Source organism: Hibiscus syriacus, unplaced genomic scaffold (assembly GCF_006381635.1).
Source record: "Hibiscus syriacus cultivar Baekdansim isolate YM2019G1 unplaced genomic scaffold, ASM638163v2 tig00000773_pilon, whole genome shotgun sequence".
NCBI classification, from domain to species: domain Eukaryota; kingdom Viridiplantae; phylum Streptophyta; class Magnoliopsida; order Malvales; family Malvaceae; genus Hibiscus; species Hibiscus syriacus.
The window spans coordinates 698,079-724,728 of NW_024061823.1; the positions used below are offsets into that span (position 1 = coordinate 698,079).

Genomic DNA, 26,650 nt, shown 5'->3' on the forward strand with positions numbered 1-26,650 from the left:
TAAGAACTGGATGAAGGTGGGGGTGTCTTGTTGGATGAATAATGAGTCATTTACGTGGCAAATTGGAGACGACAAAACCACTCTGTTTTGGGAGGATTGGTGGTGCGGAGAAAATCCTTTGCTGACCTTTTTTCTTGACTGTATAGATTATCTTCTATTAAGGAGTGTCAGTAGCCAATTTAACGAGGGGGGCTGACCGTGGAAACGTGAAGTGGGATACAATTTTCACTAGGACCTTGCTGATAGGGAATGGCTTATGGTTGAGGAATTAATGAAAGTAATCGAGGGTGTAAAATCTTCTCGGGTGTGGCAGATAAATTGATTTGAATCCATGATATAGCTAGATTATTTTCGGTGAAGATTCTTACGCAACAGATGGTTAATGTTGGGGTGGAGGAGCCGAACTTTGACTTTGATAGGTTGTGTAAGTCGAAAGTTCAACCTTAAGTTAATTTTTTTGTGGATGCTGAAGACCGACAGGCTACCAAAGGATTTTTTGAATATGAAGAGCCTAGTTGTGTTTTTTGTGGATTAATCCCAGAAAATGCAAATCATTTGTTTGTTGGTTGCACTTTATTGAATAATTTGGAGGCTGTTTTGTTGTTGGTGAGCGGTGGACTTGGTGGACGTTGAAAATCTTTCAAAACCGTGCTTTTTTTATTCTTTATTCCTTTTCACAGGTTTACAGTGAAATCTTTGGACGATAGCGATGGCGTCAACATTATGTAGTATCTGGCTTATGCGTAATGATATCATGTTCAAGGACAATTCTGCCAGTTTGAAGGACGTGTTATTTTATACAGAATTGAGAGCCCTTGTTTGGGTGAAGGCTTCTAAGGATGGCATACTAGTTAACATGAACTATTGGTGGGATAGACCTTTGGAGTGCAATATATCGAAGTCTTTTTGAGATGTGGACATCGCTTTCCACCTGCAAACCGATGGTCAGTCAAAACGTGCAATTTAGATTTTAAAAAATATACTCACATATTGTTTCATTAACTTCGAGGGTAGTTCAAAAGATCACCTACCGTTGGTGGAGTTTGCCTACAATAATAACTTTCACTTGACCATCCAAATGGCTTCGTATGAAGATTTATAAGAGAGGAAGTGTAGGACTCCTCTATATTGGACAAAACTCAATGAAAGAAAGATTGTTGGTCCATATTTGATCAAAGAAGCCAAGGAAAATGTCTAGTTAATCCAAGGTCGATTGAAAGAGGCCTTCGATAGACATGGGTCTTATGCAAACTTGAAGTGTCAAGAGATCAAGTTAATTGTGGGCGATAAAGTTTTCCTTAAGCTATATCCTTGGAGAAAGGTGTTTCATTATGGGCACAAAGAAAAATTGACACCATGTTTTATTATATCTTATGAGGTGCTCGAGAGGGTTGGTCCCATTGCTTACTCATTAGCCTTGCCAAATGAAATAGATTGCATCAACAATGTGTTTCATATGTAGATGCTTAGGAGATATCGTTCTGATCCTTCTCACATCATCCCGATAAAGCAAATTGAGGTGAATCAAGACTTGTCTAATGTGGAGGTGTCTTTGAGATTTTGGCACGAGAGGTCAAAGAATTAAGGAACAAGCATATACCATTAGTGAAAGTTCTTTGAAGGAACCTTAGCATTGAAGAGGCAACTTGGGAGCCTGAAGAGGGTATGTAACTTTAATACCACACTTGTTCTATTTAGGTAAATTTCGAGGATGAAATTTCATTTTAGGAGGGAAGAATTATAACGCCTCAAATCCTGAGTTAATAGTTTTGGGTTAACTCGAGTGGGTTTTAGAGAGATCCATGTTCCCATTAAGAAGCTTTGGATTAAGTTGGGCCTTTTGATTTAGGTTGGGGAGCCCATTTAGCCATAAAAAAGACATTTTTGGGTTGGAAACAAAATAAGGACTTGGAAAGAAATTAACTCCTTTGTCGATTCAAAGGTTGAATTCAACTAAAGAGATGATGTAATCGTGCAGGGGAGAAGCTACTTTTACTCCCTCAATTTCCCTCCTAAGTTTTCCTCATCCTTCTCTTCATCTTCCTTATTCTTCAATCAAATTTTACTTCTCTAAAAACACTGACATATCTAGGAAAATATGATATGAAAAGAAAATAATAAAGGGAAATTGCGAGGTTGAACAATAATTGCAACCATGAGATTATGAATGGAAAAGTTTTAAGAAAGTTGCAGCAATAAGAACATTTGGAGTGAAAACGTAGCAAGCATATATATGTTGATGCAAATGATATTAGTTGTCATGCAAAATTATTAGTTGTCATACACAACTAATAATAGTTGTATAATGCATAATAATGGTTCATAATACATTGTAATTTGGCAACAATAATGGTTCATAGTTGGCACTAATAATGGTTGAAAAGTGACATGGCAAAATCTCACATTTAGTCATTGTAATTTAGGATATTTATAAGATTAGTCCTTAAGCTTCAACTATAAATACCCTATCTCATTTAGCTTCAAAATCATCCCAAAACATTCTAGCTTTCTTCCAATACTAGAGAGAATTTAGAGAGTTTCTTGAGAGTTGTTTTCTCCTTTTTATCAAGAGAGAATTATCATTGTATTCTCCTTGGTAGATCGAGAGAAGTTGTAATTCTTATTTTTCTCATAGTGAAATTCTTCTACCGTTGCCCGTGGTTTTTACCCTATATTATTTAGGGGTTTTCCACGTAAATTTTGTGTCTCTTTTATCTTCATTTTTTATTTTCTCAAATTATCAGTTGTGATTTTGCTTTATTCGATAGCCGTCTTCCGCAACAATTGGTATCCGAGCCAGATTTGAGTGTGTAATATCTGCTTATTGTCTTTGTGGTTGCCACCAAAAGGTGGATCCTCCAGCATAAGAAAGTAAGAAGGTATTACTCATTCTTTGAAGATTCCAGAGAACTATTCACATATAGTGAAATAGTGAGAGCTATCCGTAATAGAAGCTATGATAACGAAATTTGATATTGAAAAATTTAATGGGAGAAATTTCTCATTGTGGAAATTGAAGATGAAGGCCATCCTGAGGAAAGACGGTTGTCTAGCAGCTATTAGTGAAAGGTCGATAGATTTCACATACGACAACAAATGGATCGAAATGGACGGGAATGCTATGGCAAACTTTCATCTAGCATTAGCAGATGAAGTATTGTCAAGCATCAAGGAGAAGAAGACAGCTAAGGAGATATGGGATCATCTCACCAAATTGTACGAGGCCACATCGTTGCACAATAAAAATTTTCTTAAGAGGAAATTGTACACTCTCCGGATGTCAGAATCTACTTCAATGACGGAGCACTTAAACACACTGAACACTTTATTTTCTCAGCTTACATCCTTAAGCTATAAAATAGTAGAATAAAAACGTGCTGAACTTCTACTTCAAAGTCTACCGAATTCATATGATCAACTCATCATCAACTTGACAAACAGTAATGTCACCAGTCTAGTCTTCGATGACGTTGCAGTTTCTGTTCTACAAGAAGAAAATCGGCACAAGAACAAGGAAGACATACAAGTAAATTTGCAACAAGCAGAAGCGTTGACAACGATGAGAGGGAGATCAACAGAACGTGGCCAAAGCAGCAGTCACAAACATGGTAGATCGAAGTCGAGAAGCAAGAAGAATTTTAAAGTGCTACAACTGTGGAAAGAAGGGTCACTTGAAGAAGGATTGTTGGAGTCTAAATAAAAACTCCAATCCACAAGACATCACTGCAAACACTTCAGATGATGGAGATGCTCTATGCTGCGAAGCGTCAACCATCGTAGAAGGTAGAAAGAGATATGTAGACATATGGCTCATTGATTCGGGAGCAACATATCACACCTCAAGAAGAGAATGGTTCCATCATTATGAACCTGTCTCAGGAGGATCTGTGTATAGTTGCAATGATCATGCCTTAGAGATCATTGGCGTGGGAACCATCAAATTGAAGATGCATGATGGAACAATTAAAGTTGTTCGAGATGTGCGGCACGTGAAAGGCCTGAAGAAAAATTTAATATCCTACGGATTGTTGGATAATAATGCAAGTAAGATTGAAACACGGAAAGGAATCATGAAGGTGTTCCGTGGAGTTCTTGTGGTGCTGAAAGGCGAAAAGATAGCTGCAAACTTGTACATGCTGAAGGGAGAAACTTTGCTAGAAGCAGAAGCCTCTGTTGCCTCATGTAGTTCAGATTCTGAAATGCTATGGCATCAGAAACTTGGACACATGTCAGAACAAGGAATGAAAGTCCTTGTGGAGAAAAAGCTACTTCCAGCTTAACAAAGGTATCACTTTTTTTTTTGTGAGCATTGCATAACAAGTAAACAACACCGGTTGAAATTCAACACGTCAAATTCTAGAGCCAAAAGTGTTCTAGAATTGGTTCACTCTGATGTATGGCAAGCACCAGTTACATCCCTAGGCGGAGCAAAATATTTGTCTCATTTATTGATGACTACTCCAAGAGATGTTGGGTGTACCCTATTAAGAAGAAATCAGATGTTTTTTTCACTTTCAAAAACTTCAAAGCGCGGGTGGAACTTGATTCTGGAAATAAGATCAAGTGTTTCAGAATAAATAATGGAGGAGAATACACAAGTGAAGAATTTGATGACTTTTACAGGAAAGAAGGCATCAAAAGACAGTTCATAGTGGCAAACACTCCTCAACAAAATGGAGTGGCAGAGCGGATGAACAGAACCTTGTTAGAAAGAACAAGAGCAATGTTGAGGGATGCAGGCCTAGAAAAATCATTCTGGGCAGAAACAGTCAATACCGCCTGATATTTGGTGAATCGAGCTCCATCAACTGCAATAGAGCTGAAGACACCAATGGAGACGTGGACTGGTAAACCAGCTGATTATTCAAACCTCCATGTATTTGGAAGTATTGTGTACGTGATGTAAAAAGCCCAAGAAATTTCAATTTTGGATCCAAAATCCAGGAAATGTAAATTCTTGGGGTATGCTAATGGAGTAAAGGGGTATCGCTTGTGGGATCTCACTGCCCGCAAAGTGATCATTAGCAGGGATGTTATCTTTGTAGAAGATAAGCTACAAAGAAAAGAAGTCGATGATAACGCTGAAAAGTCAGAGACTACACAGATACATGTGGAAAAGGAGTTTGAACAAGGAGATTCTTCTGAAGCAGAACCAGCATATGATGAACAAGAACCAGAGAGTTCTGAAGTTCCAACAACTCGTCAATCAGATCGTGTGAGAAGACGTCCCAATTGGCATTCATATTATGTTATAGAAGGTAATATTGCATATTGCCTTTTAATAGAGGACGGTGAGCCATCAACATACCAAGAGGCAATAAACAACTCAGATGCTTCACTGTGGATGATGGCGATGCAAGAAGAAATTGAAACCCTTCATAAAAATAATACATGGGATATTGTGTCACTACCACAAGGAAGGAAGCCAATTGGTAACAAATGGGTCTTCAAAATCAAGCGAAATTATGAAGATCAAGTTGAGAGGTATTGTGCAAGACTGGTCAAAGGTGCTAAAAAAGAAGGTATTGCTAAAAAAGAAGGTATTGATTTCAATGAAATATTTTCTCCTCTAGTTCGACTAACAGCAGTTCGAGTAGTTTTGGCAATGTGTGCTACATTAAACTTACATCTAGAGCAACTAGATGTTAAAACAACTTTTCGTCATGGAAATCTTGAAGAAGAGATTTACATGCTACATACTGAAGGTTTTGAAGAAAAAGAAAAGAAGAACTTGGTTTGCAAGTTGAATAAATCTTTGTACGGTCTAAAGCAGGCACCGAGGTGTTGGTATAAGAGATTTGATTCCTTTATTATGTGCCTTGGATACAACAGACTTAATGCATACCCTTGTGCTTATTTCAAGAGGTCTGGTGATAACGATTTTGTTATATTACTGTTGTATTTGGATGACATGTTGGTTGTAAGACCCAACAAAGATCATATTAAAGAATTGAAGGCACAACTGGCTAGGGAATTTGAAATGAAGGACTTGGGATCAACAAACAAGATTCTAGGGATGCAAATTCACCGAGATAGAAGTAATAGGAAGATTTGGCTTTCACAAAAGAATTACTTAAAGAAGATCTTGTCACGATTCAGCATGCAAGATTGTAAGCCAATTTCTACCCCTCTTCCTATTAACTTCAAATTATCTTCCAGTATAAGTCCTAGCAGTGAAGAAGAGAGGATGGAGATATCTCGAGTACCGTATGCATCGGCAGTGGGTAGTTTAATGTTCGCTATGATATGCACAAGACCAGACATTGCACAAGCAGTGGGAGTGGTTAGTCGGTACATGGCGAATCCAGGAAAAGAGCATTGGAATACAGTAAAGAGGATCTGAGATACATCAAAGGGACCTCAAATATTGCATTATGTTACGAATGATCAAATTTACTTATCAATGGGTATGTTGATTTTGACTATGCAGAGGATTTGGATAAAAGCAAATCTACTACAGATATGTGTTTAAAGTTGCTGGTGGAGCAGTAAGTTGGGTTTCAAAATTGCAGTTAGTTGTGGCTACATCCACAACAGAAGCATAATATGTAGCAGCTACACAAGCCAGTAAAGAAGCAATTTGGTTGAAGATGATATTGGAGGAGCTTGGGCACAATCAAGAGTATGCCTCTCTGTTTTGTGACCATCAAAGCGCCTTGCATCTAGCAAGGAATCCACATTTCATTCAAGGACAAAGCACATACGAGTTCAATATCATTTCATTCGTGAAAAGGTAGAAGAAGGGACGGTAGATATGTAGAAGATCCATACCAAAGAGAACATAGCAGATTTCATGACGAAGGCGATCAACGCTGATAAATTTACCTGGTGTCAATCCTCTTGTGGCCTGTCAGAAATGTAAGCAACATGAAGGTACAAGGTAGAAAGAATGGTGTGAAGATATGATTATTCTAATCAAATCTTCAACTGAGAGATTATTAGTTGTCATGCAAAATTATTAGTTGTCATACAACTAATAATAGTTGTATAATGCATAATAATGGTTCATAATACATTGTAAGTTGGCAACAATAATGGTTCATAGTTGGCACTAATAATGGTTGAAAAGTGACATGGCAAAATCTCACATTTAGTCATTGTAATTTAGGGTATTTACAAGATTAGTCCTTAAGTTTCAACTATAAATACCCTAGCTCATTTAGCTTCAAAATCATCCCAAAACATTCTAGCTTTCTTCTAATACTAGAGAGAATTTAGAGAGTTTCTTGAGAGTTGTTTTACCATTTTTATCAAGAGAGAATTATCATTGTTTTCTCCTTGGTAGATTGAGAGAAGTTGTAATTCCTATTTTCTCATAGTGAAATTCTTCTACCGTTGCCCGTGGTTTTTACCCTATATTATTTAGGGGTTTTCCACGTAAATTTTGTCTCTTTTATCTTCATTCTTATTTTCTCAAATTATCAGTTGTGATTTTGCTTTATTCGATAGCCGTCTTCCGCAACAAATGAAAGGCTTTACAATTGATTCAGCATGAAGTAAACGGGCCTGCCTTTAGTTTCGATTGATTATTATTCCTATTATTCGAAATATATGATTTTTTTAATTCAGCAGTTGGATGAAGCATCTGTAGAATAAAAAGCAATAGATGGTGTGATGTACAAGGAAGACGCTTGCTGATGATATATGTACATGCATTCAGCAGGAACGTAAGTAATTGCTGCTGAAGTTGAATCCAAGCAAGCAGCGGTATTTCATACCAACACAAAACGCTGCTGCTTTCTTTAATCCATCCGTACTCCTTTTAGTCTCTATCATGAATCTGCAAAACTATAAATATCCATTTTCTACGAGACGCTCCTCATTCACCTAATTAACAACTCACCTTCAGCTTCATTCACTCAATTTTCTGATCTACATCATCGTCTCAAACCATGAATAGCACTCGACCTTTTTGTGGAATGTTGCGATTCTCTTTGCCATAAATTCAACGTCTGCAACAAAAAACTACAATGTGTTAAACTTTAGGGCTAAGCCAAATGGGAAAACAGACTCCACCAAGGCATTCCTCATCGCATGGCAAGCAGCCTGTGGCTCGGCAGACTCTACCATGATATATATATATATGTACCCAAAGGGCGTTACTTGCTCGGTTCTATGGCTTTCCGAGGTATCTGCAAAAGCCCTCAGATCACTTTCAGAATTGATGGCACCCTGGTCACCCCTCTAGATTATCGAGTACTCGGAATAAGTACCGAATGGTTCAGCTTCCAAGGAATCAACGGCGTTTCCATCGTTGGTGGTGCACTTGATGCCAAAGGAACATCTCTTTGGGCTTGCAAACATTCCCACACCAACTGTCCTGCCGGAGCCAGGGTACTATTTTCAATATTCATTTTTGAATTCGTAAATCATTCTAAAGTAGTAGACCTTCATTCATTCTCATTAAACCGATTTTCATTTGTGTGCGAGAGCAGACGTTAAGCTTTACCAACTCCAAAAACATCAGGATCCGTAGCTTATTATCCTTAAGTAGCCAAATGTTCCACATCGTGATCAATGGATGTGAAAACGTGCACGTCCAAGGGGTTAAGATCATGGCCGCTGGTAATAGCCCCAACACCGATGGTATCCATGTGCAGTTATCCAAAAATGTCAACATCATAAAATGCTCCATTAAAACGGGTGAAGACTGCATCTCCATTGGTCCCGGTACCAAGAATTTATGGATCGAACAAGTCACTTGCGGTCGTGGTCATGGCATTAGGTACTTTTGATAATTTTTACAATAAAAACTAAGCATTGTATCCTACTAACTTCTCAAACCATATATAATTGATTTGTTTGCACTATGCAGCATTGGTAGCTTAGCAAAAGACTTGAAAGAGGAAGGGGTCCAAACTGTTAAGATAATATTTTTGGGCACTCAGAACTGGCTGAGGATCAAGTCATGGGCTAGACCTGGTACAGGATTCGTTCAAAGGGTTCGGTTTATGGATTCTCTGATGGTAAATGTACAAAATCCCATCGTAATTGATCATATTACTGCCCTCACAATCTAAATTGTCCAAACCAGGTATACAATAAAGCCATTCTAAATTCTATTTATTCCGAATTTATGTTTACCGTAATTGGTAGGAATAAGCTTTCTTATGTGCTGCAATGATGCCAGATATCTGGAGTACAAGTCGATGATATCGTATACCAAGATATTCGAGGAACATCATCCACCCCAGTAGCTATCAAATTTGATTGTAGTCCCAAGAATCCTATCATGGTTGGGGAAGAAGAGGAGAAGCACGAGGCGAAGGGGCATTGGGGATTCAGAAAATGAATTAGGGATTACAAAAGAGAAGAAAAGGTAATTAGGGATTAAAAATTCTGAAGCTGAGGAGAAGAAAATAGGTAACTTGATACGCTGGCAGATAAGATGAAGTTAGAGAAAGAAGGCCCGACAATAATTCAATTGGCAGCCCATGTGAAGAATTTGCCCTAAATGTCAAGCCATCGTTAGCCTTAGTACACTGTAATTATAAAACCATGTACTATAGGAGGAGAAAGCCATGCTTGATTGAATGAATTTTAAACTTCTTTGAATCTATTCTTTTCTCTCAATCTTTATTCTCCTTCTATCTCTTTTCTATCTTCTTCGTCTATTTTTCTTCTCTAATCATACTAGGGTCATAACAAATCCATGCACCGGAATAAGATTAAAATATGTCAATTTGATATATTTGAAGAAAACTGCTCAATCATCTTCTATCAATGTTGGAGGAAAAGCATTTGATTTAGGTCGACCTCAAAGTTGCTTATAAATCTTGGAGGTCAATTCAGTGAAAAAAATCTCTCCCTCTATTCTTTTATACATGAATTTATTGTGTGTAAATTATTCATTCTTTTTCAATGATAATTAATAAATGTCATAAATTTTATTTTCTTCATTCTTATGCATAACCTTAACAAAGCTTATAGTGAATTAACATAAAAAATTCACTATCAATAGGAAATTGAGAAGATAATTACTTAAAAAAGTAAATTCTTTTTAACATTGAACACTAAAAGAACATTAGGAAGAGGTAATACATATTTTTTTGTTCGATAGAAAAATTTTCAATATCTATTATTGGAAAAAGAAGGTCCATCGCCAATGATGAAGAAATCAGTTCCATCATATCTATGAATATGCGTTAACACACCTTGTTGGCCAGTCATTTGGTTTGATGCATCAGTGCCCAAAGTTCATCTTATATCAATGATCGAGTTACCCAGTGTAAGTGCTGCAAGCGTTTTTGGTTGCTCATGATTGTGACTTGCCTTCTTTGTTAATCACTAGCAAATTTTGGTAATATGATTACGTTTTTCACAAATTTAACATGTAGCATCTCGGTATTAATCTCTTTCTTTAGTAATCGTTCTACATTTTTCGGGTGACGGTGTATGTGTTGTTGATTAGCAGTACCTGACTAATCTTTAGACTGACCATAAGATTGTTTTGCTTGAAACCCACGACCAATGGAAGTGAAGGTGTCAGGTTGGTTTCCAGATACAAGTGATCGGTGTTGTTTTTGTGTTCCGTAGAAGGCTATGGAATGATATGAGAAAAAAAGGCTTCGGATTAACTTGAGAATAAATTTTAGTGATGATCTAGATTTTGCACACTACGACAGAATGGGTCTATAACGGTGCTTTTCGCGGGTTTATAGTGCAAACGCTAGGAAGATTTCACATACAACAGCGTTTTTATAAAAAAAAACACCAGTAAATGTCAAAATTAGTGGCGTTTGTCAATAAAACGTCATTATAGATCCGTACCTTAGTGGCGTTTGTTATAAAAACGTCGCAATAGAGGAACCTTAGTGGCGTTTGTTACTAAAACGAAGCAATAGAGGCGATCCGTAGTGACGTTTGTCACTAAATGCCGCTATAGAGCTATACCTTAGTGGCGTTTGTTATAAAAACGCCGCAATAGAGGAACCTTAGTGGCGTTTGTTACTAAAACGCAGCAATAGAGGCGAACCGTAGTGACGTTTGTCGTTAAAACGCCGCTATAGAGCTATACCTTAGAGGCGTTTGTTATAAAAACGCCGCAATAGAGGCATACCTTAGTAGGGTTTGTTATTAAAACGCCGCAATAGATCCGTACCTTAGTGGCGATTGTTGTTGAAACGCCACAGTAGAGGTGCACGTTAGTGGCGTTTGTTATTACAACGCCTGTTGAAAAGTCAAGGAAAACGGTGCATTAATGCACCGAATTCATTCAATGCAAATTGTCAAAAGTTTCAACTAATTTGTTGAAAAAAAATGGTAAAAGCTTAAATTAGTCATTGTACTTTAGGGTATTTACAAATTAGTCCTTAAGACTTCGACTATAAATACCCTAGCTCATTTAGCTTCAAAATCATCCCAAAGCATTCTAGCTTTCTTCTAATACTAGAGAGAATTTAGAGAGTTTCTTGAGAGTTGTTTTCTCCTTTTTATCAAGAGAGAATTATCATTGTATTCTCCTTGGTAGATCGAGAGAGGTTGTAATTTATTTTTCTCATAGTGAAATTCTTTTACCGTTGCACGTGGTTTTTACCCTATTATTTAGGGGTTTTCCACGTAAATTTTGTGTCTCTTTTATCTTCATTTTTATTTTCTCAAATTATCAGTTGCGATTTTGCTCTATCCGATAGCCGTCTTCCGCAACAATTGGTATCCGAGCCAGATTTGAGTGTGTAATATCTGCTTATTGTCTTTGTGGTTGCCAAAAGGTGGATCCTCCAACATAAGAAAATAAAAATGTATTACCATTCTTTGAGGTTCTAGAGAACTATTCACGATAGTGAAATAGTGGGAGCTATCAATAATAGAAGCTATGGCAACAAAATTTGACATTGAAAAGTTCAATTAGAGAAATTTATCATTGTGGAAATTGAAGATGAAGGCCATCCTCAGGAAAGACGGGTGTCTAGCGGCTATCAATAAAAGGCCGGTGGATTTCGTAGATGACATCAAATGGAACGAGATGGACGGGAATGTTATGGCAAACTTTCATCTAGCATTAGCAGATGAAGTATTGTCAAGCATCGAGGAGAAGAAGACAGCTAAGGGGATATGGGATCATCTCACCAAATTGTACGAGGCCACATCGCTGCACAATAAAATTTTCCTTAAGAGGAAATTGTACACTCTCCGTATGCCAGAATCTACTTCAGTGACGGAGCACTTAAATACACTGAACACCTTATTTTCTCAGCTTACATCCTTAAGCTGTAAACTAGGAGAACAAGAACGTGTTGAACTTCTACTTCAAAGTTTATCGGATTCGTACGATCAACTCATCATCAACTTGACAAACAGTAATGTCACCATCTAGTCTTCGATGATGTTGCAGCTGTTTTACAAGAAGAAAATCGGCGCAAGAACAAGGAAGACAGAAGTAAAGCTGCAACAAGCAGAAGCGTTGACAACAATGAGAGGGAGATCAACAGAACGTGGCCAAAGCAACAGTCACAAACATGGTAGATCGAAGTCAAGGAGCAAGAAGAATTTAAAGTGTTACAACTGTGGAAAGAAGGTCACTTGAAGAATGATTGTTGGAGTCTAAATAAAAACTCCAATCCACAAGGCAATACTGCAAACACTTCAGATGATGGAGATGCTCTATGCTGTGAAGCGTCAACCACCGTGGAATGTAGAAAGAGATATGCAGACATATGGCTCATTGATTCGGAGCAACATATCACATGACCTCAAGAAGAGAATGGTTCCATCAGTATGAACCTGTCTCAGGAGGATCTGTGTATAGTTGCAGTGATCATGCCTTAGAGATCATTGGCGTGGGAACCATCAAATTGAAGAGTACGATGGAACAATCAAAGTTGTTCAGATGTGCGGCACGTGAAAGGCCTAAAGAAAAATTTATTATCCTACGGATTGTTGGATAATAATGCAAGCAAGATTGAAACACAGAAAGAAATCATGAAGGTGTTCTGTGGAGCGCTTGTGGTGCTGAAAGGAGAAAGATAGCTGTAAACTTGTACATGCTGAAGGGAGAGACTTTGCTAGAAGTAGAAGCCTCGTTGCCTCATGTAGTTCAGATTCTTCAATGCTATGGCATCAGAAACTTGGACACATGTCAGAACAAGGAATGAAAGTTCTTGTGGAGGAAAAGCTACTTCCAGGCTTAACAAAGGTATCACTTACTTTGTGTGAGCATTGCATAACAAGTAAGCAGCACCGGTTAAAATTCAACACGTCAAATTCTAGAGGCAAAAATGTTCTAGAATTGGTTCATTCTGACGTATGGCAAGCACCAGTTACATCCCTAGGCGGAGCAAAATACTTTGTCTCATTTATTGACGACTACTCCAGGAGGTGTTGGGTGTACCCTATTAAGAAGAAGTCAGATGTGTTTTTAACTTTCAAAAAATTCAAAGCGCGGGTGGAACTTGATTCTGGAAATAAGATCAAGTGTTTAAGAACAGATAATGAAGGAGAATACACAAGCGAAGAATTTGATGACTTTTGCAAGAAAGAAGGCATCAAAAGACAGTTCACAGTGGTGAACACTCCTCAACAAAATGGAGTGGCAGAGCGGATGAACAGAACCTTGTTAGAAAGAACAAGAGCAATGTTGAGGGATGCAAGCCTAGAAAAATCATTCTGGGCAGAAGCAGTCAATACCGCCTGTTATTTGGTGAATCGAGCTCCATCAACTATAATAGAGCTGAAGACACCAATAGAGATGTGGACTGATAAACCAGCTGATTATTCAAACCTCCATGTATTGGAAGTATAGTGTACGTGATGTACAACTCCCAAGAAATTTCAAAGTTGGATCCAAAATCCAGGAAATGCAAATTCTTGGGGTATGTTGATGGAGTAAAGGGGTATCACTTGTGGGATCCCACTGCCCGCAAAGTGATCATTAGCAGAGATGTTATCTTTGTAGAAGACAAGCTACAAAGAAAAGAAGACGATGATAGCGTTGAAAAGTCAGAGACTACACAGATACATGTGGAAAAGGAGTTTGAACAAGGAGATTCTTTTGAAGCAGAACCAGCACATGATGAACAAGAACCAGAGAGTTCTGAAGCTCCAACAACTCATCAATCAGATCATGTGAGAAGACGTCCCAATTGGTACTCAATTATATTATAGAAGGAAATATTGCTTACTGCCTTTTAACAGATGATGGTGAGCCATCAACATACCAGGAGGCAATAAACAGCTCAGATATTTCACTGTGGATGATGGCGATGCAAGAAGAAATCGAAGCCCTTCATAAAAATAATACATGTGATCTTGTGCGACTACCACAAGGAAGGAAGCCAATTGGTAACAAATGGGTTTTCAAAATCAAGCGAAATGGTGACGATCAAGTGCAGAGGTATCGTGCAAGACTGGTGGTCAAAGGATATGCTCAGAAAGAAGGTATTGATTTCAATGAAATTTTTTCTCCTGTGGTTCGACTAACAACAGTTCGAGTAGTCTTGGCAATATGTACTACATTGAATTTACATCTGGAACAGCTAGATGTTAAAACAGCTTTTCTTCATGGAAATCTTGAAGAAGAGATTTATGCTCCAGCCTGAAGGTTTTGAAGAAGACGAAAAAGAACTTGGTTTGCAGGTTGAACAAATCTCTGTACGGTCTAAAGCAGGTGCCGAGGTGTTGGTATAAGAGATTGATTCCTTCATTATGTGCCTTGGATACAACAGACTTAATGCAGACCTTTGGGCTTATTTCAAGAGGTCTTGTGATAACGATTTTGTTATATTGCTATTGTATGTGGATGACATGTTGGTTGCAGGACCCAACAAAGATCATATTGAAGAATTGAAGGAACAAATGGCTAGGGAATTTGAAATGAAGGACTTGGATCAGAAAATAAGATTCTAGGGATGCAAATTCACCGAGACATAAGTAATAGGAAGATTTGACTTTCACAAAAAAATTACTTGAAGAAAATCTTGTCACGATTTAGCATGCAAGATTGTAAGCCAATTTCTACCCCTCTTCCTATTAACTTCAAATTATCCTCCAGTATGAATCTTAGCAGTGAAGAAAAGAGGATGGAGATGTCTCGAGTACCGTATGCATCAGCAGTGGGAAGCTTAATGTTCGCTATGATATGCACATGACCAGACATTGCACAAGTAGTGGGAGTGGTTAGTCGGTACATGGCGAATCCAGGCAAAGAGCATTGGAATACAGTAAAGAGGATCCTGAGATACATCAAAGGACCTCAAATGTTGCATTATGTTACGGAGGATCAAACTTACTAATCAATGGGTATGTAGATTCTGACTATGCAGGGGATTTAGATAAAAGTAAATCTACGACAGGATATGTGTTCAAAATTGCTGATGGAGCTGTAAGCTGGGTTTTAAAATTGCAATCAGTTGTGGCTACATCCACAACAGAAGCAGAATATGTAGCAGCTACACAAGCCAGTAAAGAAGCAATTTGGTTGAAGATGTTATTGGAGGAGCTTGGGCACAATCAAGAGTATGTCTCTCTGTTTTGTGACAGTCAAAGCGCCTTGCATCTAGCAAGGAATCCAGCATTTCATTCAAGGACAAAGCACATACGAGTTCAGTACCACTTCATTCGTGAAAAGGTGGAAGAAGGGACGATAGATATGCAGAAGATTCATACCAAAGACAACATAGCAGATTTCATGACGAAGGCAATTAATGCTGATAATTTACCTGGTGTCGATCCTCCTGTGGCATGTCAGAGATGTAAGCAACATGAAGGTACAAGGTAGAAAGAATGGTGTGAAGATATGATTGTTCCAATCAAATCTTCAAGTGGGAGATTGTTGAAAAGTCAAGGAAAACGGTGCATTAATGCACCGAATTCATCCAATGCAAATTGTCAAAAGTTTCAACTAATTTGTTGAAAAAAAAATGGTAAAAGCTTAAATTAGTCATTGTACTTTAGGGTATTTACAAATTTGTCCTTAAGACTTCGACTATAAATATCCTAGCTCATTTAGCTTCAAAATCATCCCAAGCTTTCTAGCTTTCTTCTAATACTAGAGAGAATTTAGAGAGTTTTGAGATTTGTTTTCTCCTTTTTATCAAGAGAGAATTATCATTGTATTCTCCATGGTAGATCGAGAGAGGTTGTAATTCCTATTTTTCTCATAGTGAAATTCTTCTACCGTTTCCCGTGGTTTTTACCTATACTGTTTAGGGGTTTCCACGTAAATATTGTGTCTCTTTTATCTTCATTTTTATTTTCTCAAATTATCAGTTGCGATTTTGCTCTATCCAATAGCCGTCTTCCGCAACAACGCCGCCTTGGGATGCATAATCTCCTCCCCCCATTCCTAAGTGTTTCTTCCTAAACCTTTCTTCCTCCATCCTCAGCGAGCATCTTTATCAAATCGGCACGCTAGTCACCACCGTCGCGCCGCCAGTCACCACCGTCACATTGCCAGTCGCTCCTCAAGGCTCAAAATCCAGGTACACTTGTGTTGTTTATTGGTATTTTTCCGAGAAAACTCAAGCTTCCCTAATGTCAAGATAGAATATTAGTTGAACTTGGGAGTTTTGCGTTTGTTTCCTATTATTCAAAAGTAAAGAGCTTTGATTGTAAATTCGTGGGATGGCTGTTGCGTTAAGAAAGTGAACAAAACAAGGTTTAGACAGAGGGATGGACTCTATTGTAGTGGCTCAACTTTTCGATTTCTCTAATCTTAGCAGACTGGAGAAGCAGAATTATTTTAAATAGCATGCAAGTTCACATATTTCCACACCTTCTCGATTTTGTAAATTAATAAAATTCAAACGAAACAAGACACCAAACAAGTATTCAGTAACAAAAACAATTACTTTAGAAGCCTCAGGACAGAATGAAGGATGAAATTTGTAACCAACTTTAAAAGTCTCCAATTGAAAATTCTTACTCTATCAGTTGAAAAGAAGATACATAAACTGGTGTAAGACAGAACTAGTGGGAATACAAAGTAAAGTCCAAAAACTAGGTGAAACATCTTGGGAAAGATGATAGCAGCAGACGAAAACGGTAAACACACTAGTTAGGACACTAGATATCATTTAATCATTATGTCAACTCCAATTTATTCAATCAAACAAACATGTTATGATGGCTAGTTGTATGAGTCATTGTGACAGCCGAACTCAATGCAAGCAGGAAGATGCAATTTTGTGAATATAATTTCAAGTAACTCTGAATAATACTGATTTTCATTTATTTTCTTGTTTTTCATTTCTCCCAATGTAATAGATGATAAAATGAACCAAGACGAAACTGTAACGGAACGGATTTCTAATGAATGGAACATAAGTGATTTTATCTCCTATTTCTTAGGGAACCAAGAAGAAGTTAATTTACCAATTGTCACACACATGTTAAATCCCACAAATCTTCCCAACAATGCCCATGTGTCACAATGCATCAGCAATTTTTCGGCATTTGGATTGTTAGCATTTGGATGTTTAATAAATTGTTGCCACATAATTGCTTGTTATTTTTCAAAAGAACTTTCTGTTACTGAAAAATAGTCTTGGTCTTCTTGTTTTCTTATAATTCTGTTTGCATCTGTTGAAGACTTTGAGATTCCAAAGAATGCCACTTAATGCAATTTTTATATATTAAAAATATATTAATTGATAGTTTACTTCTTGAATTAGAGATCAGTTCCGAATATAGTTCTAGGAATTATTTAGAATAGAAGTAGAGATGATGTTGGAACAAGATCAGAAACTTTGCCTTTTGTAGCACAAAATTAGATGAATCTATTACTAGTACTAGTTCACAATTCTAATGGGTTCGGGATGACATGGATGAAGATATTTATGAAAATTGGTATGACATAACAATGTAGTTAGATTTTATATCTTAATTGATTAATTTATAATGTTATCATTTATATATGTTTATGTCGTTGAATATATATAATAATATTGTTGTTGATAGTTACTAGTATTATTGTTTGTTTGCATATATTATGCCTAGGAGAAAATTAAGTGATTTGTGGATTGTTCGAGCTCCTCAAGAGGGGGAAGAAAAAATAATGAAGAGTCGATTGGTGTTGGATCTACAGAAGTTCCGAATACAATTGAAGAAACTTTAGAAATTGAAGGTAATGTTAGACTCTTATTTAAATGGTGACTGATTTTCTTATTGACTTGATTTTGAAAACCTACACTAAATTATTTCTTATGTAGCTGAAAATGGTCAAAGGTGCAAGAGTAGACGTACGATAATGACGAAATTATACCAACTTCCTCTTGGGAACCGCGTGAGAGTTTCAAGTACGATGTCGGTCAACCTATTGGGACAGAAGCACGTGTTATCAGATTACCTAGGCATTATTGCACGCAATTCAAGTCTTCTACCAATCAATTATGAGTCATGGCGTGAGATGCCGAATAGTAGCAAAAACCAGGTTGTGGATTGCATTAAGGTAATAATTTCATTGTAATAAATAATTCATTGTAGTTCAATAGTAAAATATATTTACTTTCAACACTTGTGTAATTTATAGGAGAAATTTTCTTTAGAGGTCTCAAATGATTATTTGAAGCAAACGTTAGGAAAGAAATGGAGATACCACAATAGTTTCTTAAAAAATAAATATTTTAAGAACAATCTCAACCTTGAAGGAAAGTTGCAAAATGTCCCACCTCGAATGCTCAGATCTCGATGGGAAGATACATTCAGGTTTTGGAGTTAAAAGAAATGATAGGTATAACGCACTTTAAAAATAATATTATATCACTATATTATTGGCTTTATAAGTCATGTGGAGTTCAAATTGTAGAATCAAGAACATGTTGGTATTGCTAGCAAACAACAAAAAAAGTTTACTCACACTGCTAGATCGAAGAGCTTCGCTCGTGTAGCTCATGAATATATATTCTTTTTTTAATTATGATTATTCATATAATCATTTTAAGTTGGTAGCATATAGTAATTAACATTTTTTTCTATTATTTATTACTTTTTTGTAAGTATCAATTTATATTCTACATTGTAGGAAATCACATCCGACAATAGATTTGGATGAATAAAGCTCTTCGAAATGACACATACAAAAAAAGATGGCTCTATGGCTTTGAAGCTGCAGAAATTAGTATATTTACTTGAAATAAAATTGCATTATGTTATATTTATAATATAATATTTATTTTAAATAATGTTTGAATTTGTTCTAAATTTTTAATTGATTATCAGGAAATATTGAGCGATAAAATGGTAGAGTATGAAGCTACGGCTTCATCCCATGCTTTTATTAATGCGGACGAGATTGAAAATCAAGTTATTGCTGAAGTTTTCGGTCCTGAAAGATATGGTCGAGTTCGCTGTCAGGGATCATTCGTTACTCTAACCAAATATTTTGGATCCAACTCGTCTCAATACATGCCATCACAGGTAGTCTTCTCAACAAGAAGTTAATCGATTAAAAAACAAAACTAAGTCAAGTTGATGAAAATTACTCAAATGAAAGTCGAAGCTGAAGCGAGAGAGAGAAGTAGAGAGTAGCAGCGAGAGAAGCAGAGAGAGCAGCAATAGAAGCAGAGAGAAGCTACATTTCAGAAAAAATATGAAGAACTTCAAAATCAAATTGAAGCTATGAAGCAGATGATGCAACAGAATCAAACGAAGAATTAATCCTAGGTGTTTTTTAGGTTAATGCTTTGTTTATGTTATTGAAAAATGTTGACCTACATTATATTTAACTTGGATGTTTGTAAAATTTGATTTATTTATGTTGTTTTATGTATTATTACAAAAAGGAATAAGATATGTTGAAAACCAGTTTCGATTAGCGACGTTGTAGGGTATAAACGCCACTAAAGGAGATATATTTACCGGTATTTTTAGGTAAAAATGCCGCTAAATGACCAACCTATTGCGACGTTTGTGCCCAAAATGCCACTAAATATCAAATACGTTGCAGCGTTTGTGACTAAAAATGCCGCTAAATAACGAACCCGTTGCGGGAATGCCTATAAATATCAAACCTATTGCGGCGTTTGTGCCCAAAAACGTCGCTATATGGAGAACATATTACGGCCTTTGTATACTAAAATGCCGCTATATAACCTACCTTTAGCGGTATTTAGTAAAAATGCTGCTACATAACTTGACTTTTAGAGTCGTTTATTAGTAGAAAACGCCACTAATAGTTACGGTGTTTGAATTAATGGCGTTTTTTACGACGCTTTTTTTTTACGACGACAACATTTTTAGCGGCACTTTTAAACGCTGCTATAGACCAGTTCAAGTGGCAATTGAGAAATCCATTTTGGATAGGTTGGGTTTGAATGTTCGACATTGTTTATGGCGAAGGTTTAATATCTTGGACCAAAGCATTTAAAGGTTCATATATGGTCTACAATGATTTTGTTTTCATTGCAAACATTTAGAGACAAAGATTTCATGATGAAAGAAAAAAAATAAAGAGATCAAACCTACTCTGATGTCAAGAAGAGAATTGAATTGAGAAAGCTTTAATGTATTTTTATTTTTCACACTACTTTTCTTAATACAAGAAGCAAAATATAATATTGATTAAGATAACATCGCCAACTAATGTAGTAAAACTAATCACAAAATAAGGGATAAAATAATAAAAGATGCACAATAATTGAGTTTCACTATTATATGTAGAAGGTTATTACTCCTTCGAATCTTGGACACCAATTATTCCCTTGCCTTGATATTGAAATAATATTTGAATGAGTACATCATTGTTTATCCCTTAAGGTCAAAGATACAAATTAATAAGGTTTCCTTTGTCAAATGAACTATCATATGTAGAATTATTACTCTTAAGAATCTTGAACACCATCATTGACTTGATATGAAATTATATTGAACGAGAAATATATATATTTTCAAATACAAAAACTAATTTTATTAATAATAGAAAATATCTAAAATTACAATAAAATTTACAATAAAATCATAAGTTAGGTACATAATTGAGATATTATCCTAAATCTTTAAGAAATTAGCCACTCAATATCATATAAGGACCATACAAGGAAAAGATAAAAATCTCATCTAGAAAAACTCGAGCAATGAGTACGACAAAGAACAACACAAAGAAATTTAAACTATCAAAAGACCACCGAAAAAATGCAAATCAGAGCCAAGCATTACGAGATAATTATCTGTTGGGAATAACCGAGTAATTTCCCTATAACCAGATTAGTGAGAATACAAAATAAAAGCGGAAAAATAATACCCGAAATTGATAACGGAGTTCAGCCAATTTTGCCTACGTCTCTGGACTGCTGCAGATCTTTTACTAAAGAGAGAAAATTTATAGACACTTGAGAGAGAGCTAGAATGATTTGGGATGATTTTGAAGCTAAATGGGTTAGGGTATTTATAGTTGAAGCTTAGGGACTAATCTTGTAGTTAACCCTATTTTATTTCAAGCCCCCTTTTTTGACTTATAATTAGGTGGTGCTCCCCCACCATTTTTTGACTTTTCTTTAACAATCTCCCACTTGAAGACTGATTTTAATATGTTCACACCTCAATCAATGCAGCAGCTTCTAGTCTTGTTACTCTAGCATGCCAACTGAAGCTGAACACAACTTCAGTTTTTCTGTGGTCACCGTCTTTGTCAATATGTATGCCGGATTTTGAGCTCCACTAATCTTTTCAAGTTTCAAAATCCCATCTTCCAGAAGAGACAGGATAAAATAATGTCGTAATTGTATGTACTTTGTCCTGGAATGAAAAGAAGAATTCTTTGCTAGATGGATAGCACTTTGACTGCCACAATACAAGACATTATTTGTTTCTTGCCTAACTCTTCCAAGAAACTTTGGAGCCAAACCATCTCCTTTGGCTTACGTAACAACGACATATTCTGCTTCAGTTGTGGAAGAGAAACTACCTTCTGTAGTGAGAAACCCAACTCACTACAGTTCCTAGAGTATAGACATACCCTGTAGTGCTCCTTCTGATGTCAACATTTTCGGCTAAGTCAGCTCTACATAGCTTGTTAGTATAGTATCTACACCTTTGAAACAAAGTGCTTTGTTTGTAGTACCCCGCAAATATATGAGGATCCATTTGACTGCTTCCCAGTGTACCTTGCCCGGATTATTCATGTCTGCTAACAGCTCTCACTGCATGAGCAATATCTAGTCTAGTACAAACCATGGCATACATAAGACTTCCAATTGCTGAGGCATACGACACCTTCACCATGTGTGCACGTTCTCCTCTGTCTTTGGTGACTGTTCTTTGGAGATTCTAAATGAACACCTAAAGGTGTACTTACTGGTTTAGCATCTTGCATGTTGAACCTGATGTACTCAGCATGTGATAACATCAAAGTCCCCGACTTTGTGTCTCTCTTAATCCTCATCCCAATAATATGTTTTTGTTGCGCCCAGATCTTTCTTGCAAACTGTTTCGACAATTTTTTCTTCAAGTTTATGATCTCTTGCATGTCTGAGCCTACAACGAGCATGTCATCAACATACAATAAATAATGAAGCTGTTGTCGAACTTCTTGATGTAGCAACAATGATCTGCTTGGCATATGGTAAACCACTACTACTCATGAAACTATCGAACTTTTTGTACCACTGTCTACGGCTTGTTTTAAACCATACAAGCTCTTCTTCAACCTGCATACCATGTTTTTCTTGTTTGCCTCTATGAAGCCTTCTGGTTCCCTCATATAGATTTCTTCCTCCAAATCATCATGAAGGAAATCTGTCTTCACATCTAACTGCTCAAGATGTAGATTCTCTGCAGCTACAATTTTCAACACCAGTCTGATTGTAGACAGCTTCACGACTGGAGAGAAATTTCATTGTAGTCAATACCTTCTTTTGCTGAAAACCTTTGACAACCAATCTTGCTTTGTAGCGTTTGCTCCCATCGTGCTCTTTTTGATCCTGTAAATCCACTTGTTGTGGAGTACTTTCTTGCCTGGTGGTAATTCAACTAATTCCCACGTCTGATTTGACAAAGAGTCCATCTCATCTTTATGGAAGACTCACACTTGACTGAATCCTTACCTACATTGCTTCATCATAGCACTCTGGTTCACCATTTTTAATCAACAACAAGTAGTGCAAGAAGGAGAATAACACTGGGTTGGTTTAGGAATTCTGGAGGAGCGTCTCAGTTCTGGTGTGCCTGGTTCTTCTTGAACTGCTTCAGGAATGATCTGAACATCATTTCTATAAATCTCCTCAAACTCAACAAATTCCTTTGTTTCAACTCGGTGTTGGACCTACTTGATTCTACGTTGACATATCTTTTTACACCACATTCTCATTGAAAATAACATCTCTTCTTCTGATGATCTTTCGATTTTCGTAGTCCCAAAACTGGTAACTGAACTCATCACCACCATAACCAACAAAGACGCATTATTGTGGACTTGGCTTCAAGTTTACTTATTTTAGCATAATTTATGTGTACATAAAAAAATACAACCAAACACTCTTAAGTGTGAAAGGTTTATTTCTTTCTTGCTCCAAAATTCCTCTGGTATTCCACCATCTAAAGGAACTGAAGGCCCACGATTGATCAGGTAAACTGCAGTGTTGATAGCTTTAGCCCATAGAAATTTGGGCAATCCGGCATGTATCCTCATGCTTCTGGCACATTCATTCAGAGTTGTTCATTGCGCTCTGCTACGCCATTCTGCTGTGGTGTCATGTGAACTATTGTCTCCATCTTGATCCATGTTTGCGCAGAAATCTCTGAATCTACTGTTTCTGTACTCTCTTCCATTATCAGACCTCAAACCGTTTGACTTTCAAACCAGTCTCATTTTCTACCATGGCCTTCCATTTTCTGAAGGTATCAAGACTTCTTATTTCTTCTTTAGAAAATAAACCCACACCTTCCTTGTAGAATCATCAATGAAGATGACATAATATAGTGAGCCCCAGAGATGGAACTGGAGATAGTCCACATACATCAGTATAAACCCAACTCTACTTTTCTGCCTTGGGTGTCTTGCCAATCTTTGCAAAATTGATTTCTTTTGTTTTCCAAATATGTATCTTCACATAGTCCGACATCTACATTCTTTAGATTCGGCAGCTTCCTTTTTAAAAAAGTGTCTTCATCCCTTTCTCGCTCATATGGTCAAGCCTTTGGTGCCATAGGTTTTGATTTTCCATCAGCATCTGCTACTGTAATGATATTCTCTAAATTTGAGGTTACATAGAGAGTACATGTCTTATCACGAGCAATGACGAGTGCTCCTTTGGTATCTTTCCATTCACAGCCTGAAAAGGTTGTACTATATCCTTCTCCATCAAGTTGTCCTACAGAAATCAAATTCTTTTGAGGCCTAGAATATGTCTCACTCCTTTCAGCTTCCAGGTGGTCTGGTTTGGCAACTTTAATCGGATGTCTCCTTTTCGACGATCTTCAGGTTTCATCATCAGCTAGATGAATCTTCCCAAAAACACCACTGACATAGTTCTTCATGATTTCTCGGCATGGGGGAGTGGAAAGATGCCCCTGAATCCAAGATCCATGATTCAATCGGACTGTTGACGCTTAGAATCATGGTATCACATTTCAACCTCTGTTATGTTGGCAGATTCTTGTACACCTATATCTTTCTTCGATGCTCGACAATCTCTTTTAAAGTGACCCTTCTTGCCACAATTATAATAGGTAAAATCTTTATTTCACGTTCTTGATTTTCCGCTTCTTGATTTGGATCTGCCACGATTTGAATTTTTTCTGAAGTTCTCCCTCTAGACTCCGTGTGCAAGGCTGAGGAGGTTATGCTTCACCCGATTCTCTCCATTGAATTTCTTCGCTCAATACCAGATCCTGAACATCGTCGAATTTTAATTTTTGTTTCTCGCGAGCTGTTGACTGTTGTAACAGTAGCATTCCAACTGTCTGGTAGAGAATAAAGAATTAAAGCTCGAACTTCATCATCGAATTCAATTTCCACGAACTCAAATGGGTTGTGATTGTGTTGAGTTCATTTAGGTGTTGAGCCTTTGATGCCCCTTCCGCCATCAGCAAATTGAATAATCGCCTCATCAAGTGAACTTTGTTTGAGCTGATGACTTCTCATACATACTGGAGAGAGCCGCCATAAGATCTGCCGTGGTCTTTTCCTTTTCTATGTTAAAGCAACATTGCGGGATAACGTCAGTCGATAACTCCGAGGGCTTGTCTGTCGAGAAGAGTTGAATAATCGCCTCATCAAGTGAACTTTGTTTGAGGCTGATGACTTCTCATACATACTGGAGAGAGCCGCCATAAGATCTGCCGTGGTCTTTTCCTTTTCTATGTTAAAAGCAACATTGCGGGATAACGTCAGTCGGATAACTCCGAGGGCTTGTCTGTCGAGAAGAGCCCAATCTTCATTCTTCATGCTCTCTGGTTGCTTTCCTGAGAGAGTTTAATATAGATTTTTCTTGTATAAAAAATCTTCAATCTGCATCTTCCAAAAGCCAAAGTCCGCACCATCCAACTTTTCAATTTTCACATTCCCTTCATCTGCAGCCATCGCTCCCACTCGAATCTGGCTTCGTTTGGATCGTTTCTGACAATTTCTGCGAACCACCGTGTATTAGACACCTCCTTCGACAAATTCTTATCACCGACAAAATTTTTACTATTCATAAAATTTACTATTCATGCAATAGTAATGAATAGTAACCTCGCAAAAATGACAAAATTCACAACCAAAAGCTCTGATTACCAGGTCGTTGAGAATAAACGAGTAATTTCCATATTGCTAGATTAGTGAGAATGCGAAATTAAGCGTAAAAATAATACCCGAAATTGATAACGTAGTTCAGCCAATTTTGCCTACGTCTCCGGACTGCTGCAGATCTTTTACTAAAGAGAGAAAATTTAGGTGTTTACAAAACACTCACTACTCACAAGAGAACTCTCTAAACTCTTTAGTATTGGGAGAAAGAAATGATTTTGAGATGATTTGAAGCTAAATGATTAGGGTATTTATAGTTGAAGTTTAGGGACTAATTTTATAGTTAACCCTATTTCTATTTCATAAAAAAAAATAGGGCACCAAATTATTGAAAACCCAAACCGACGCCCTCAATTTCTGAAAAATTATTGAAAACCCAAACCGACGCCCTCAATTTCTGAAAAAATAAGCCCCTTTTGTTGACTTATAATTAGGCGGTGCTCCCCCACCCTTTTTTGACTTTTCTTCAACATTATCTACTCTTGTTGGGGTTATCTCGGGCTTGTGGTAGTCTTCTAGCGTTTGTTTTTAAGTTCTGTTTGAACTATGCTTGATAATTTCGGCCTATGACAAAAATTGCTTATTCTAGTAAAAAGATTAGTTAGCTGTGCAAAAAAGAAAAGTGAGACCGCTGCAATGTCATTTTCGACACTTAATGAATTTTCTTTTATTCGGAAAATTGGATACGTAAAGGTATTTGTCATTTGGCGATGAATGTGGCAAATACACTCAGCTTCTTCCTGGTTTAGACGAACACATTTTTTTTCACAAACCATTTCTTTTACAAGGTTACCGATGGAAGAAGAACAAGCAAATCTAGGCAGCTCTATCCCAGTCCCATGCGTTCAAGAGGTGGCAAAGGGAGCTCTCGCCAAGTCCCATTACGCTATCAGCGTCCCGATCAAGACCCCATCGACACACCGTCAACGCCACAGCAAGTCCCGGTCATCGACATGCGAAAATTGATTTCCGGAGATTCAGTGGATGTTG

At 37.1% G+C, this 26,650-nt stretch overlaps 1 pseudogene; it reads left to right on the plus strand.

Moving 5' to 3' along the window:
- The first annotated feature begins 709 nt into the window (after nucleotides 1–709).
- Nucleotides 710–9,773, plus strand: LOC120217369 (annotated as a pseudogene).
- Nucleotides 9,774–26,650: the final 16,877 nt, after the last annotated feature.